Source organism: Macaca fascicularis, chromosome 15 (assembly GCF_037993035.2).
Source record: "Macaca fascicularis isolate 582-1 chromosome 15, T2T-MFA8v1.1".
NCBI lineage: Eukaryota > Metazoa > Chordata > Mammalia > Primates > Cercopithecidae > Macaca > Macaca fascicularis.
Genome location: NC_088389.1, coordinates 5,294,049 through 5,308,608, shown reverse-complemented (window position 1 = coordinate 5,308,608; position 14,560 = coordinate 5,294,049). Strand labels below are relative to the sequence as shown.

The following is a 14,560-nucleotide window of genomic DNA, read 5'->3' as shown; positions in this document are numbered from 1 at the left end:
CGGCGTGGAAGAAGCGGGAATGCAGCCAGCACCGCGGCCCCCGCCAGGGCACCCCGGGGCCCACGGGAGTCACCCTGGAACCCCGGCCGCGCACGGGCGGGGCGGCGCGCACCTGCCGGGAGCCCGTGTTTGTAAACAAACCGCGCGCCTAATTAGCCTGTCGGGAGCGCGCGTGCGGGGCGGGGCGTTGGCGCGCGCCGGCAGGTCGGCCCCGCCCGGGGAGGAGCCGCGCTCAGCCGCGCCCTCCGTGTCCCCATCTCCCCAACCCCTGACTTGCTGGGGCGCGGGCGCCCAAGTTCGCTGTGGCTGGAGAGGGCGCCAAGTCCCCAGAGCTGGCGAAGAGTTAGGGGTGTTCCCAGCTCTGCCTGGGGACATTCTCGCCCCAAGCCCCAGTTTCCCCATCTGCCCAGTGAGGGGCAGCAACTAGATACCAGGTTCCCAGGCTGAGATTCTGGGAGAGGGCCACCCCGGCCCTTTTTCTGTATCTTGAAAGGTTCAGCCCGTGGACGCGTTTTGTATCTTGTTTTGGGTGATGACCACTTGCGTTTACACATAAATCAATTTCGTTTGTTTGTTTGAGAAGTAGTTTCACTCTCGTCACCCAGGCTGGAGTGCTGTAGTGCAGTGGCTCGATCTCGGCTCACTGCAACGTCCACTTCCCGGGTCCAAGCGATTCTCTTGGCTCAGCCTCCCGAGTAGCTGAGATTACAGGCACCCGCCACCACGCCCGGCTAATTTTTATATTTTTTAAGTAGAAACGGGGTTTCACCATGTTGGCCAGGCTGGTCTCAAACTCCTGACCTCAGATGATCCACCCACCTCGCCCTCCCAAAGTGCTGGGATTACAAGCGTGAGCCACTGCACCAGGCCACATAAATCAATTTTAATCCAGCTGTAACTTAAGGTGGTTACACGTTGTGTATATTGACCCCAATAAAAAAGTCAAAAACAAAACAAGATTCCTCAGTGCCTGCTGAACCTGCCAACTGCAAGGTCGAGTTTCTTTGTGTGGGCTGTACCCACCCCAAGCTCCTGGGGTCCCCAGGTGTATTCCAAGTTGAGCAGCAGCTCCACTGCCTGGAATGCACACATCTATGCAATATTCACAAAGTGAGTGCCAGCATAGAGACAATTCAACCCCATGCACACCCAGAAGGCAGGTGTTCTGTTCCAGGCTGACAGGCTCAGTGAGGCAAAGGGTCCTGCCCAAGGTCATGAAGCCAATTTGCAGGAAGGCTGAGACCCCAAAGCCCTGGGGTCTTAGGATGAGTTTGCAGGAGAAGCCAGCACCTTTCCTAGCCCTGCCCCTCTGTTTCTGCTGGGAGCCCAGGACCTTCTTACACCCCAGGACTCTAGGACAAGGTTCCAGCCGTGACTTTCTAGTTGGCAAAATGGACAAAGTGCAGTCCTCAAGCACAGGAAGGTTGGCGAGGGGGAATGTGGGAGGTGAGGATCTGCAGGCAGGTCCCTTAGAACTACCATCTTGGGCCGGGCGCAGTGGCTCAAGCCTGTAATCCCAGAACTTCGGGAGGCCAAGACGGGTGGATCACGAGGTCAGGAGATCGAGACCATCCTGGCTAACACGGTGAAACCCCGTCTCTACTAAAAAATACAAAAAAAAAAAAAACTAGCCGAGCGAGGTGGCGGGCGCCTGTAGTCCCAGCTACTCGGGAAGCTGAGGCAGGAGAATGGCATGAACCCGGGAGGCGGAGCTTGCAGTGAGCTGAGATCCGGCCACTGCGTTCCAGCCTGGGCAACAGAGCAAGACTCCGTCTCAAAAAAAAAAAAAAAAGAACTACCATCCTGTTTGTGTCCCCAAAGCCCCAGTGTAGTTCCTCAAACTACAGGCTTCTGTGTTAGCCACCTTGGAGGCTGCAGCCCATTCCTGCTGTCTGCATCTCATCTCCTTGGGTATCTTGAGCACTCTGGCCACCAGGATGGCCACTCACCACCTACACAGACCCCACTGCACTCCTTCCGAGGCCAGAACAAAAAGCCTTTCCCCCTGGTCTTGACCTCAAGGAGCCCAGGTGCATGCGCACAGCAGGCTGCCCTGACCAGCCAGCATGTCTGAGGCTGCTGACCAAATGCCCCCAACCCTGATGGGCCTCCCACTGCCCTAAGATGACCCCCAGGAGTATGGCAGGAACCCAGGCCCTCCCTGGGCACTGGCTCAGATGGAAGAATCAAGGTCCCCCTTCTTTCCCTTCCCAATGCCCACCCACTCATGAGTGGCCTGGATGGTTCCATGGAGCCAGCGTTCCTGAGGCTGGAGAAGTCTCTAGGAAGCAGAATCTGTAAGGGAACAGGACAGAAACTCTCATGTGAGCATCTCAGCCCCTGTGCTACTATCTCTGAGGACTAGTTTAGGGGCCACAGTGGCAAACAGCTGAAAGTCAGCAAGGCTGCCATTGAGAAGGGATTTGGGGTGGCTCTGTGGTCCCCTCCAGCCCCCAACCAGCCCATCATCCTCTCCCTTCCTAGCCTCAGGCTCTTGGAGTTTCACCCTCTGGTACTGCTGAGTTTCCCAAGTGAAGCCACTTAATCTCCCCGACCCAGGTTTCCTCCCCTGTCACAGGAGGATAAAAATAGAACCTGATCTCGCAGCTCTGGGAAGGGAGCGGGGCGTGTGCAAAGGCTGGGACTGTGATCGGGAGCAGGCCGCTGCCTTTGCCTCCTTGGCCATCACTCACCTCTCTACCTTGACATTTTACTTCCTGAGCCTCCTTGTGGACCCTCTCACAGCTCCGTGACAGCAGAGCACCTTGTCCATGAGATATCCCTAAACATCCTTCAACGGTATCTGGTACCTAGTGGGTGCTCAATACATAGTTGTTGAATGAATAAATGTTCTCTTCCGCACCTCTGTCCTGCCCTCCAGCCTCTATTTGCAAACCTCAGTGTAGCCCAGGATCTATCAGTGAAACAGCCACGTGCTCACAACTAAAGGAGGCCCCAGAGCCAGGCTCCAGCCAATACAGGAGCCAGGGCCTCAGCTGCCTCCTCCTCCTTCACCCATAATGCCCCCTAAGGCAGCAGTCTCCAGCCTTTCTGGCACCAGGGACCATGGAAGACCATTTTTCCATGGATGAGTGGGGACGGATAATGGTTTTGGAATCAAACTGTTCCATCTCAGATCATCAGGCATTAGATTCTCATAAACAGCATGCAACCTAGATTCCTCGCATGCGCAGTTCACAGTACAGTTTGTGCTCCTGTGAGAATCTAATGCCGTTGCTGATCTAACAGGAGCCAGAGCTCAGGTGGGAATGCTCGCTCGCAACTGCTCACCTCCTGCTGTGCGGCCCTGTTCCTAACAGGCCACGGACCAGTAACAGTCCAAGGCCCAGGGGTTGGGGATCCTGCCTTAAGGCACAGAGCAGTTACATTATGGCACTAAAATTTATACATCAGTTTCTTGAAAGTTTCATTATCATGTGTCTTTCCCCAGGATGGATCAGCTCTCAGCACAACTTTTTAAGAAAATGAATTTCTGGCCAGGCGCGGTAGCTCAAGCCTGTAATCCCAGCACTTTGGGAGGCCGAGACGGGCGGATCACTAGGTCAGGAGTTCGAGACCATCCTGGCTAACACAGTGAAACCCCATCTCTACTAAAAAATACAAAAAAAAATAGCCGGGCGAGGTGGCAGGCGCCTGTTGTCCCAGCTACTCGGGAGGCTGAGGCAGGAGAATGGCGTAAACCTGAGAGGCGGAGCTTGCAGTGAGCTGAGATCCGGCCACTGCACTCCAGCCTCGGCGACAGAGCTAGACTTAGTCTCAAAAAAAAAAAAAAGAAAATGAATTTCTGTCTCCACCAAGCAGAGGCTGGGCTACAGAGAACTCTGGAGGGTGGAGAAGCAGAGGTTTTTAATTATGCAATAATTAGTGCCTACTATGTGCCAGGCCCTGTGTCAACAGCCTTATGTACACCATTTTATTGAATCCCGGAACAGTTCGATGACAGAGGGATGATTATGTCTACTTTACAGGTGAAAATGGAGGCACAGTGAGGTTAAATTACTAGCCTGAGCCATGAACCCAAACGTGGCTTTGTATTTCATTTACAAAATATATTTCAGAAGACTGCACCTTGGTAGGGGAAGGTGAGGCATTAACTCAAGGAAGTAAATGCCCAGATCTAAGTTCATTAAACTTCTCTTAGAAAAGGGTGGGGTGGCTGGGCACAGTGTCTCATACCTGTAATCCCAGCACTTTGGGAGGCCAAGGCGGGCAGATCACCTGAGGTCGGGAGTTCGAGACCAGCCTGACCAACATGGAGAAACCCCGTCTCTCCTAAAAATACAAAATTAGCCGGGCGTGGTGGTGCACGCCTGTAATCCCAGCTACTCGGGAGGCTGAGGCAGGAGAATCACTTGAACCTGGGAGGCGGAGGTTATGGTGAGCCGAGATTGTGCCATTGCACTCCAGCCTGGGCAATAAGAGCGAAACTCTGTCTCAAAAAAATAAAAAGAAAAGAAAAGAAAAGAAAAAAAAGAAAGAAGGGAAGGGGAGGGGAGGGAAGGAAAAGGGTGGGGAGCCCCACGGAAGGGAGGGAACTTGGAGTTGAGCCCTTCTCACTTTCCTGTTCTTCTCGTCCACAACATGGAAAATTGTTTGCACAAAAATAATAGTAAAGTCCTTAAAGACATGGAGTGCAAAGGTCTCTGGTATAACCTGGGAGCTCAGGTGAACAGGGAGAGAGACTTGTGCTGCACCTGCATAAATTGGTTGCAGAAAGACAGTCAAAAGGAGGCAGGCAGGACAAGAAGACAGGTGGGCCGGGCCCAGGGGCTTCCACCTGCAATCCCACACTTTGGGAGGCTGAGGTAGGGGATTGCTTGAGCCCCGTAGTTGGAGGCCAACCTGGGCAACAAAGTGAGTGCCAGTATCTATGAAAAATCAAAAATTTAGCTGGGTATGGTGGTGCACACCTGTGGTCCCAGCTACACAGGAGGCTGAGGCAGGAGGGTCGCTGGAGCCCGAGGAGCTTGAGGCTGCAGTGAACCGTGTTTGCGTCACTGCACTCCAGTGCATGGGCGGCACAGTGAGACCCCTGTCTGGAAAAAAAAAAGAAAAAAAAAAAGACAGGACAGGTGACCCCCACTGAGTCTTAGTCTTCACATCTGTAAGATGGGTACAATAAATACCTACCTCTGCTAGGCACAGTGGCTCATGCCTGTAATCCGAGGTGGGCAGATCATGAGGTCAGGAGTTTGAGACCAGCCTAGCCAACACGGTGAAACCCCATTACTACTAAAAATACAAAAATTAGCCAGGCATGGCGGTGCACACCTATAATCCCAGTTACTCGGGAGGTTGAGTCAGGAGAATTGCTTGAACCTGGGAGGCAGAGGTTGCAGTGAGCTGAGATCACACCACTGCACTCTAACCTGGGTGACAGAGCATGACTCTATCTCGGAAAACAAGCTTAGACAAAACTGAAGAAAGAGTTAGTTCCTTGAAAGATAGATCTGAGGAAATCAGCTAGAATGAAGCTTAGAGAAACAGAGATGAAAAGCACAAAAATTGGAAAATTCAGTTGAGAAACAGGAAAGGGATGGTTATACAAAGTTAGTTCAGAAAAGTCACCAAATGAATGACAGCAATTACACTTAGATGGCAGCAACAATCCCTGGTGAGGGGGGAGGATCTGATTTCCAGAGTTGCTGCATCATAATATTTGAAATGTCCAGTTTTCAACAAAAAAGCTACAAGGCATGCAAAGAAGCAAAGAAAGTGTGGCCCATACACAGGGACCAAAAAAAAGGAATTAATAGGAAGTCATCCTTAGGAAGCCCAAACATTGGACTTACTACACAAAGACTTTGAATCGACTCTTAAATATGCTCAAGAGCTAAAGAAAACCATGTACAAAGAGCCAAAGGAAACTATGAGCATGATATCTCACCAAATAGAAAAGAGAAAGAAAGAGAAATTATAAAAAGGAACCAAATAGGCCTGGCGCAGTGGCTCACGCCTGTAATCCCAGCACTTTGGGAGGCCGAGGCGGCCGGATCACGAGGTCAGGAGATCGAGGCCATCCTGGCTAACACGGTGAAACCCCGTCTCTACTAGAAATCCAAAAAAATTAGCCGGGCGTGGCGGCGGGCACCTGTAGTCCCAATTACTCAGGAGGCTAAGGCAGGAGAATGGCGTCAACCCAGGAGATGGAGCTTGCAGTGAGCAGAGATCGCGCCACTGCACTCCAGCCTGGGTGACAGAAGGAGACACTGTCTCAAAAAAAAAAAAAAAAAAAAGGAACCAAATAGAAAGATTAGAGTTGAAAAGAACAATAACTGAAATTAAAAATTCCATCGACAGCCGTAACACCCTGAATGAACCCAATCTCATCTGAAATTAAAAATTCACTAGAGAAATTTCATTGCATATTTGAGAAGACAGAAAAAATAATCAGCAAACATAAAGATAAGTCAATTGAAATTATGCCATTGGAGGAAAAGAAAGGAAAAAAGAATAAAGAAAAAAAATTAACAAAGCCTTAAAGCTGTGGGACACTACCAAGCATACCAGTATATGTACAATGGGAGTCAAAGAGGAATACGAGAGAAAGAGTAAGGAGGAAAGATCATTTCAGTAAATAATGGCCAAAAATTTCCCAAATTTTTGGTGAAAGATATGAATCTACATATCCGAGAAACTCAAAAAAGTTTTTTCAAGGTGAGATAAACTCAAATAGATCCATATCAAGCTACACTATCATCAAACAGTTAAAGACAAGAAGGCGGGGGCTTGGTGTCTCACACCTGTAATCCCAGGACTTTGGAAGGCTGAGGTGGGTGGATCACCTAAGATCAGGATTTTGAAAGCAGCCTGACCAACATGGTGAAACCCTGTCTCTACTAAAAATACAAAAATTAGCCAGGCATAGTTGTGGGTGCCTGTAGTCTCAGCTACTCAGGAGGCTGAGGCAGGAGAATTGCTTGAACCCAGGAGGCAGAGGTTGCAGTAAGCCAACATTGCACCACCACACTCCAGCAGCCTGGGCAACAGAATAAGACTGTGTCTCAAAAAAAAAAAAAAAAAAAAAAAAGACAAGAAAATCCTGAAAGTAGGGAGAGAAGCAACTCATATACAAGGGATCCTCAATAAAGTTAACAGTGGACTTCTCATCAAAAACCACAAAGGCCAAAAGGTAGTGGGATGATATATGCAAAGTGCTAAAAGAAACAAAAAAACTTGTCAACCAAAAATTGTATAACCTGCAAAACAATTTCTCAAGAAAAAAGGAGAAATTAAGACGTTCCCAGATAAACAAAAACCAAGATAGCTTACTTCTAGTAGACCTGCCATTTAAGAAATGCTAAAGGGAGTCAGGCTGGAATAAATGAACACTAGACAGTAACTTGAATCCATGTAAAGAGATAAAGAATAGGCCAGGTGCAGTGACTCATGCCTGTAATCCCAGCATTTTGGGAGGCCAAGGCGGGCAGATCCCAAGATCAGGAGTTCGAGACTAGCCTGGCCAACGTGGTGAAACTCTGTCTCTACTAAAAATACAAAAATTAGTCTGGCATAGTGGCGTACACCTGTAATCCCAGCTACTCAGGAGGCTGAGGCAGGAGAATCGCTTGAATGCGGAGGTTGCAGTGAACCAAGATCGCACCACTGTACTCCAGCCTGGGTGACAAAGTGAGACCCCGGTCTCAAAAAAAAAAAAAAAAGACATAAAGAATACCAATAAAGGTAATTACACATGCAAATGTAAAAGTCACCATTAATAATACATTTTTGGTTTAGTAACTCTTCTTTCCCTTTCAAATGAACTGCATAATTCTAAATATATGTCAGTGCACACAATGTATATGTATGTAATTTTTAATTAGAACAAGATGAGGGATAAGCCAATATAAAAGCAAAGTTTTTGGATACTGTTAAAATTAATCGGAATTCTGTTATGAATTAAGATGTTAATTGTAATCCCTAGGGCAAATAATTTTTAAAAAACAAAATATATATTTAAAGAGAAGGAAATCAGAATGGTACACCTCCAAGTACCTAACACAAAAGCAGCAGTGGAGGGGGTGGGCATGGTGGCTCGTGCCTGTAATCCCAGCACTTTGGGAGGCCAAGGCGGGAGGATCACCTGAGGTCAGAAGTTCGAGACCAGCCTGGCCAACATAGTGAAACTTTGTCTCTACTAAAAATACAAAAATCAGCCAGGCGTGGTGGTGGGCACCTGTAATCCTACCTAACTCGGGAGGCTGAGGCAGGAGAATCGCTTGAACTAGGGAGGCAGAGGTTGCAGTGAGCAGAGATCATGCCACTGCACTCCTGCCTGGGCGACAGAGTGAGACCCTCTGTCTAGGAAAAAAAAAAAAAAAAAAGGCAGTGGACAAACAGGGGTATAAAAAAAGTTAAGGTATTTGGGAGTCGCTGTGGTCACCGTGTGACGTGGTGCAGTCTTAGCCTAAAGGTTAGAGCTGGAGCTGCCTTGCCAGTCACCCAGAAGTTCCTCTCCCTGAGAATTCCTGTCCCAGAGCTTCATTGGCACAGCGGCCAGTGAGATGTTCCTGCCTCCCTCTTTCTTCCTCCACTCTTTCTCTTCTCTCTTGTCCAGTTTGCCTGCAAGTGTGTAAGGAGAAAGCAGAGGGCTGCCCCAAACTCCTTCCGCCTCTGCTCATTGCAAGTGGCACTACCACCATGGGCCTCACCATCTCCTCCTTCTTCTCCTGCTTCTTTGGCAAGAAGTAAATGCACATTTTGCTGTTTGGATTGGATGTTGCTGGTAAGATGACCATTCTGTATAAACTGAAGTTAGGAGAGATAGTCATCACCATTCCTACTACTGTTTTTTGTTTGTTTGTTTTTTGTTTTTGAGATGGAATCTCGCTTCATCAGTGGCCCAGGCTGGAGTGCAGTGGTGCAATCGTGGCTCATTGCAACCTCCGCTTCCCGGGTTCAAGTGATTGTCCTGCCTCAGCCTCCCCAGCAGCTGGGGATTACAGGCGTCTGCCACCACACTGGGCCAATTTTTATATTTTTTTTTTTTTTTTTTTTTTTTTTGAGACGGAGTCTCACGCTGTTGCCCAGGCTGGAGTGCAGTGGCGTGATCTCGGCTCACTGCAAGCTCCGCCTCCTGGGTTCACGCCATTCTCCTGCCTCAGCCTCCTGAGTAGCTAGGACTACAGGTGCCCGCCACCGCGCCCGGCTAATTTTTTGTATTTTTAGTAGAGACGGGGTTTCACTGTGGTCTCGATCTCCTGACCTTGTGATCCGCCTGCCTCGGCCTCCCAAAGTGCTGGGATTACAGGCTTGAGCCACCGCGCCCGGCCTAATTTTTATATTTTTAGTAGAGACAGAGTTTCACCATGTTGGCCAGGATGGTCTCAAACTTCTTTTTTTTTTTTTTTTTGAGACGGAGTCTGCTCTATCGCCCAGGCTGGAGTGCAGTGGCCAGATCTCAGCTCACTGCAAGCTCCGCCTCCCGGGTTCGCCATTCTCCTGCCTCAGCCTCCCGAGTAGCTGGGACTACAGGCACCCGCCACCTCGCCCGGCTAGTTTTTTGTATTTTTTAGTAGAGACGGGGTTTCACCGTGTTAGCCAGGATAGTCTCGATCTCCTGACCTCGTGATCCACCCGTCTCGGCCTCCCAAAGTGCTGGGATTACAGGCTTGAGCCACCGCGCCCGGCCGGTCTCAAACTTCTGACCTCAAGTGATTCCCCCGCCTCGGCCTCCCAAAGTGCTGGGATTACAGGCGTGAGCCACCACGCCCAGCCTCCTACCACTGGTTTTAATGTGGAAACAGTAGAGTATAAGAACATTTGTTCACAGTATGGGATGTTAGTGGTCAGGATAGAATTAGACCTCTCTCGAAGCATTACTTCCAGAATACTCAGGGTCTTGCTTTTGTGGTAGATAGTAATGATCGTGGAAGAATTCAGAAAGTAGCAGATGAGCTGCAGAAAATGCTTCTGGTAGATGACTTGAGAGATGCAGTGCTGCTGCTTTTTGCAAATGAACAGGATTTGCCAAATGCTATGGCCATCAGCAAAATGATAGATAAACTAGGTCTTCAGTCTCTTCGTAACCGAACATGGTATGTTCAAGCCACTGGTGCAACACAAGGAACTGGTATGTATGAGGGACTTGACGGACTGTCAAATGAACTTTCAAAACGTTAAATGAAACTGGATATCTAACCAAGGACATGTTTGATAAAATTGGTCTAGGCTTCTTACAACAAAATTAGTTTGTATCTTGGTTATTAAACAGTATCTGGGACTGGTTTGGGGAGAACTTATTTTGTTGCCAGTTACTGTTTACCAAGTATAATGTTGCTATTTAGCAATGTGTTTGGTTTTAAAGAAATTCTCCTTGGGAAAAAAAGTATCCTCTTTTAATTTTACTTCCCCTAAGTCTAAATGTCTGGACATAGCTATTGTGAAACCTTTAAATAAATCAATTTTGAATGTTAAAAAAGGGATATTTAGAAAACAAATAGAAAAATAACAGAAGTAAATACTTCTGCATAAATAATTATATTAAATCTAAATGAATTAAATTCTCCAAGTAAAAGGCAGAGACTGACAGAATGGATTTTTTTAAAAACCAGGATCTAACTATATGCTGTGTATATGTAAGATACTCACTTTACAGTCAAACAATAAAATAGGTTAAAAGTACAAAAAAAGATGATATTTTATGTAAACAGTAACTAAATGAGAGCTGACCTGGCTATACTCATATTAGACAGAATAGACTTTAAGACAATAATTGTTATAAGAAACAAAGACATTATATAATACTAAAATGCTCAATGAATTAAAAATATATAACAATTATAAACATCCCTGCACATAACAACAAAGCTCCAACACATATGAGCAAAAAGTGACAGAATTGAAGTGAGAAACATTAGTCCAACAATAAGAGTTGGAGACTTTAACACTCCATTTTCTCTTTTTTTTTTTTTTTTTTTGGGACGGAGTCTCACTCTGTCGCCCAGGCTGGATGTAGTGGCAGGATCTCGGCTCACTGCAAGCTCCACCTCCCGGGTTCACGCCATTCTCCTGCCTCAGCCTCCCGAGTAACTGGGACTACAGACGCCTGTCACCATGCCCGGATACATTTTTGTTTTGTATTTTTAGTAGAGATGGGTTTCACCATCTTAACCAGGATGGTCTCGATCTCCTGACCTTGTGATCTGCCCGCCTTGGCCTCCCAAAGTGCTTGGATTACAGGTGTGAGCCACCGCGCCTAGCCATCATTTTCTCTTCTTTTCCTTTCTCTACTTTTCTTTTCTTTTCTTTCCTGACAGAGTCACTGTTGCCCAGGCTGGAGGATCTTGGCTCACTGAAACCTCTGCCTTCTAGGCTCAAGTGATCCTCCCATCTCAGTCTCCCAAGTAGCTGGGACTACAGGTGCATACTACCACGCCTGACTAATTTTTGTGTGTATGTTTTTTGTAGAGATGGGTTTTGCCATGTTGCCGAGAATGGTCTCCAACTCTTAGGCTCAAGCAGTCCACCTGCCTTGGCCTCTGAAAGTACTGGGATTACAAGCATGAGCCAATGTGCATAGCCAACACCCTACTTTCTTTTGTTGTTGTTGTTGTTTTGAGATGCTTGCTTTGTCACCCAGGCTGGAGTGCAATGGCACATCTCGTGTCACTGCAACCTCCACCTCTTGGGTCCCAACAATTCTTCTGCCTCAGCCCCCTGAGTATCTGGGACGATACCCATGTGTCAACACACCTGATTAATTTTTGTATTTTTAGTAGAGACAGGGTTTCACCATGTTGGCCAGGCTGGTCTTGAACTCCTGACCTCAAGTGATCCACCTGCCTCAGCCTCCCAAAGTGCTGGGATTACAGGCATAAGCCACTGTGCCTGGCCAGCCTCCAAAATCTATATGTTGAAGTCTTAACCCTCAGTACCTCAGAATGTGACTGCATTTGGAGACAGTGCCTCTAAAGAAGTCATTAAGTTAAAATAAGATCATTAAGGTGGGCCATAATCTAATATGACACGTGTCCTTATAAGAAGAAAAATATCTAGACACAGACATGCACAGAAGTGAAGATATAGGAAGAAGATGGCCGTCTACAAGCCAAGGAGATAGGTCTCATAAGAAACCAATCCTAGGCTGAGCACAGTGGCTCATACATGTAATCCCAGTACTTTAGGAAGTTGAGGCAGGAGAAGTGCTAAGGCTAGGAGTTCATGATCAGCCTGGGCTATAAATTAGACCCTGTCTCTACAAAAAAAAGTTTAAAAATTAACCAGTCATAGTAGGACACGTCCGTAGTCCCAACTACTTGGGATACTGAGGTGGGAGGATCACTTGAGCCCAGGAGTTCAAGGATGCAGTGAGCCTTGATTGCAGCATTGTGCTCCAGCCTGAGTGACAGAGAGAGATGGAAGGAAGGAAGGGAGGAAGGGAGGAAGAGAGTCCCTGCACACGCTCTCTTGCCTGCTGCCATGTAAGATGTGCTGTTGTTCTTCCTTTGCCTTCTGCCATGATTGTGAGGCCTCCCCAGCCACGTGGAATTGTGAGTGTATTAAACCTCTTTCCTTTATAAATTCCCCAGTCACAGGTATGTCTTTATTACCAGCGTGAGAATAGACTAATACAATGTGGTACTGGCACAAGCATAGACATACAGATCAATGAAACAGAATTGACAGTCCAGAAATAAACCATATATCTGTGGTCAACTGATTTTTGACAAGGGCACCAAGACTATTCAATGGGGAAAAAATAGTCTTTTCAACAAACGGTGCTCTGGTAACTGTATATTCACATGCAAAAGAATGAAGTTGAAGCTGGGCGCAGTGGTGCATACCCGTAATCCCAGCACTTTGGGAGGCCGAGGCGGGTGGATCATTAGAGGTCAGGAGTTCTAGACAGTTCGGCCAACATGGTGAAACCCTGTTTCTACTAAAAATACAAAAATTAGCTGGGCATGGTGGTGTATGCCTGTAATCCCAGCTACTTGGGAGGCTGAGCCAGGAGAACTGCTTAGAGCCTGAGAGGCAGAGGTTGTGGTGAGCCAAGATCGTGCCACTGCACTCCAGTCTGGGTGACAGAGTGAGACCCTCTCTCAAAAAAAAAAAAAAAAAAAAAAAAAGAATGAAGTTGGGCCGGGTGAGGTGGCTCATGCCTGTAAGCTTAGCACTTTAGGAGGCTAAGATGGGAGGATTGCTTGAGTCCAGGAATTTGAGAACAACCTGGGCAACATGGTAAGACCCCCATCTCTATCAAAAAAAGTTTTTTCAAAAAGAATGAATGTGGACCCTTATCTCACCCCATATATAAAAATTAACTCAAAATGGATCAAAGACCTACATATAACAGTGAAAGCCAGGCCGGGCGTGGTGGCTCACACCTGTAATCCTAGCACTTTGGGGGTCTGAGGCGGGTGTATCATGAGGTCAGGAGTTCAAGACCAGCTTGTCCAATATGGTGAAACCCCATCTCTACTAAAAATAAAAACTTTAGCCGAGTGTGGTGGCGGCACCTGTAATCTCAGCTACTTGGGAGGCTGAGGCAGGAGAATCACTTGAACCTGGGAGGTGGAGGTTGCAGTGAGCCCAGATTGTGCCACTGCACTCCAGCCTGGGTGACAGAGCAAGACTCTATCTCAAAAAAAAAAAAAAAAAAGTGAAAGCCATAAAACTCTTGGAAGAAAACATAGAGGTAAATCTATAAGACCTTGGATTTGACAAAGGATTCCTTGGTAGTAAAGTAAAAGTTCAAGCAACAAATGAAAAAATTGACACATTTGACTTCATCAAAGTTAAAAACTTTTGTGCATCATATCAAGAAAGTGAAAAGACAACCCAAAGAATAGGAGAACACATCAACAAATCATATGTTTGATAATGACATAGTATCCATAACATATAAAGAACTTATACAACTCAACAGCAAAAAAATACATGAAAAGATGCTCAACACCATGAGTCATCAATGATGTGCAAAATCAAAGCCACAGTGAGATTCCACTTAACACCCAGTAGGATGGCTGTAATTTTTGCAAAAAGAAAAATAAATGTTGGCAAGGATGTGAAATAATTAGAGCCCTCATGTATTGCTGGGGAAATGTAAAATGGTACAGTCACTGTGGAAAACAGCTTGGCAGTTTCTGAAAAAGTTAAACATGGAATTACCATATGATCCAGCAATTCCATTCCTAGGTATATACCCAAAACAACCGAAAACACGTGCTCAAAAAAAAAAAAACAAAACTTGTACAGAAATGTTCATAGCAGCATTGTTCATAATAGTCAAAAGGCAGGAAAAAAACAAATGTCTATCAGCCAATGAATGGATAAACAAAATGTGGCATATTCTTTTTTTTTTTTTTTTTTGAGACGGAGCCTCGCTCTGTCGCCCAGGCTGGAGTGCAGTGGCCGGATCTCACCTTACTGCAAGCTCCGCCTCCCGGGTTTACGCCATTCTCCTGCCTCAGCCTCCTGAGTAGCTGGGACTACAGGCACCCGCCACCTCGCCCGGCTAGTTTTTTGTATTTTTTTAGTAGAGACGGGGTTTCACTGTGTTAGCCAGGATGGTCTCGATCTCCTGACCTCATGATCC

General features: G+C 47.0%; 1 protein-coding gene and 1 pseudogene across 4 annotated transcripts in view; one reads left to right on the top strand and one right to left on the bottom strand.

Annotated features, from left to right (window-relative positions):
- The window catches only part of BRD3 (bromodomain containing 3), a 106,397-nt gene that overhangs the window by 38,495 nt on the left and 53,342 nt on the right, over positions 1-14,560 (bottom strand). For 2 of the 4 annotated variants that reach the window (XM_065529889.1, XM_074016059.1), the window contains exon 1: positions 113-170. The exons of the other annotated variants lie outside the window; for them this stretch is intronic. The gene's annotated coding sequence lies outside the window, so the exon portion shown is untranslated. Of the gene's footprint in view, positions 1-112; positions 171-14,560 lie in introns of those variants that run through there. 4 annotated transcript variants of the gene reach the window in all.
- Positions 8,662-10,281, top strand: LOC102134235 (ADP-ribosylation factor 4-like; annotated as a pseudogene).